Source organism: Macrotis lagotis, chromosome X, assembly GCF_037893015.1.
Source record: "Macrotis lagotis isolate mMagLag1 chromosome X, bilby.v1.9.chrom.fasta, whole genome shotgun sequence".
NCBI lineage: Eukaryota > Metazoa > Chordata > Mammalia > Peramelemorphia > Peramelidae > Macrotis > Macrotis lagotis.
This window is the reverse complement of record NC_133666.1, coordinates 485408696-485411675: the sequence shown is the minus strand read 5'-3', so window position 1 is coordinate 485411675 and position 2980 is coordinate 485408696. Positions and strand designations below refer to the sequence as shown.

At 42.2% G+C, this 2980-nt stretch overlaps 1 pseudogene; it reads left to right on the top strand.

Annotated features, from left to right (window-relative positions):
* The first annotated feature begins 1466 nt into the window (after positions 1 to 1466).
* Positions 1467 to 2221, top strand: LOC141500405 (ARL14 effector protein pseudogene; annotated as a pseudogene).
* The last annotated feature ends 759 nt before the right edge of the window (positions 2222 to 2980 follow it).

The window sequence follows — 2980 nt, the reverse complement described above, 5'->3', positions numbered from 1 at the left end:
ATATATCTTACAGAGTATTTCTTGGTTTGTTATTTGATCTATGATATTGTACTTTATTTTTTAAAATCCTGCATCCATTTTGATTTTATTTGGTATGTGGTGTGAGATGTGGGTCTATACCTACTTTTTGACATCCTATTTCCTTTTTTTCTTTTTACTTTTTTTTCAATTTATTTTTTATTCGCATTTTGTACAAATGTTTTTTTTTACATTAATAAAATATACTTGTTTACCCCTCCCCCATGAATATAGATAGACTTGCTTGGACGAAAAAGTAAAGGGGAGAGAAAAAAATTAAAATTAAAAAAAATAATAGTAATAATTGTAGGTATGGCCAGGTGGCGCAATGGACGAAGCACTGGCCCTGGAGCCACGAGCACCCGAGTCCATATCCAGCCTCGTAAACCCAATAATCACCCAGCCGTGTGGCATGCAAGCCACCCGATCCCCACTGCCCTGCAAAAATCAAAAAGAAGGGGGAAAAAAAGGACCCAAAATAAAATATAATAGTAGGGGTGGCTGGGTGGCAGACAGAGCATTGGCCCTTGAGCCAGGAGCACCTGGGTCTGAATCCAGCCCCAGACACCCAAAGATCACCCTGCTATGTGGCCCCAGGCAGGCCACCCAGCCCCACTTACCCTGCACCCTCCCCCAAACAATAATAATAACAAAAAATGTGCTTCAGTCTTTGTTCCAACACCATCAACTCTGTCGTGGGTGGATCACATTCTTTATGATAAGTCCATCACAAAAGTTATTTCCATATTTTCCCAACGTTGCCATTGCTGATCACAACTCCCTCCTTTCTTATTTCTCCACTACCGTGTACTATATTTTCTCTCTCCTTTCACTCTGACTCTGCTGTAGGGTCGCTGAGTGGCGCAGCAGACAGATCCCTGGTCCTGGGGCCAAGAAGCCCTGGCCCCCATACCACCCCTTAGGCCCAGAATCTGCCTGGCCCCATGGTCCTGGACAAGCCTTCCAATCCCAGCCCCTTGCAAGAAGTAAAAAAGAAAATGTGTTCTATCTGACCACTGTTCCCCCATGGTCCATCCTCTCCTCCTTTATTCACATCCCCACCCCTTCCCCCTGCTCCCCCCTCCTTCTTACTCCAGATGTCTATACCCCATTGAGTATATTTCCTGTTTTCTCTCCTAGCCATCTCTGATGAGAGCAAAGATTCCCTCATTCCCCCCTGCCTCCCCCCTTCCATATCATTGCAATAGCTCATTGTAATAAAAAAAAATCTGGGACTCGGAGGCGGCGGGCAGAGCGGGCGGCTGCGGGCGGAGCTGCGGGGCGTCCATGGCATCCTCGGGCCCTGGGGCGGAGGCGCGGCAGGAGCCGGGGCGCGCCCTGGGCAAGGGTGATCCTCAACAGAACCTACTAGAGGCTACAGGAAAAAAACCTAGGCATAATAAAAAAAAAAAAAAACCTGGTGAATTAGGTTGTTCTAGGGAAATAAGATGGATCCCTGTTCAGTTGGAGTTCAGCTTCGTACTACCAATGAATGTCATAAGACATACTATACTCGACGTACTGGCTTCAAGACTTTGCAAGAATTGTCATCAAATGATGCGCTTTTACTTCAGCTTAGAACCGGAATGACCCTCTCTGGAAACAATAAAATTTGCTTCCATCATGCAAAAATTTACATTGATCGATTTGAAGACTTGCAAAAGTCTTACACAAAAAACTTGCAAAGAAAAATTTGCATGCGATTGACTTAGATGATGCCACTTTCCCAAGTGCCAAATTTGGAAGACAGCTTGTACCTGGCTGGAAGCTTTGTCCAAAATGCACACAGATAATCAATGGAAGTGTGGATGTTGAATCCGAAGACCGCGAAAAAAGGAAAGCTGATTCAGACCGAAGGACTGCAAAAGCCCTGCGGCCCTTGCAGTTTGCAAATCCAGGAAAGCAAACTGAATTTACTCCAGAAACTGGTAAGAGAGAAAAAAGGCGGCAAACCAAGGCAACCAATTCAGACAGGCAAGTGATTCCACCAAAGAGCAAAGTCTATGACAGTCAGGGCCTCCTGATACTGAGTGGAATGGATCTCTGCGACTGCCTTGATGAAGATTGCCTGGGCTGTTTCTACGCATGTCCCAATTGTGGCTCTAACAAGTGTGGAGCCGAGTGCTGCTGTGACAGAAAATGGCTTTATGAGAAGATTGAAATCGAAGGAGGGGAGATTATTCATCATAAGCATGCTGGGTGATTTGAAAGGGTGAATGAGCTACTCTTATTTCCTTATAAACTCTAAAATTCTACTGTAGATATAGTCAGGATTCACGCATGATAAAAAATTTGAAAAAAAATGGTATTACGTGTTTTGTGTTAGATGTTTCAGAATTCATTGTTTTGTATACATTTTAGATGGACTTTTAAAAAAAGCTTTGGTTTATTGTGGATAAATAAGCAAGTACAGTACTTGGGAACAGTGCTTGACACCATACAAGGAGAATCAGTCTTTTTGTACAACTAGAAACCATTTTGGCATCAGTCACTAAATTAGGGGCAAAATCTTGAAAGCACTTTATCAGATTACATTCCCTTTGAGTAAAGAAACAAAAGAAAATAGGAAAATAGAATTTTTTTTTAAAGACTACCCTAAGAATTCTTGCTCCTTTCTATCTATCCAGTTTTTGGTCAAATTAGAGTCTTAATATTTTAAAATTTAAATAGTAGTGCACTAAATTCTAAACCAATGTAGCCCACTTAATTTTAAGCACCTGGCCTGACCTACTTTGAGCTACAATAATACTCTGTGATGTACATTCAATTATTTGCACAACCTCTCTCTCCTCCCCACCTCCCACTCCCAGTCCTTTTCCAATTCAAACCAAATAAGTCTCTTCACCGAACAGAATCCAGATTTCCTGTCCTATCAAGAATTGTGCCTGTTGATACTTAAGATTTGTGTTCCTGTAATCTTTCAAAGTTACAGCAGTAAATTCCTTAGGTATAGACAAAAATT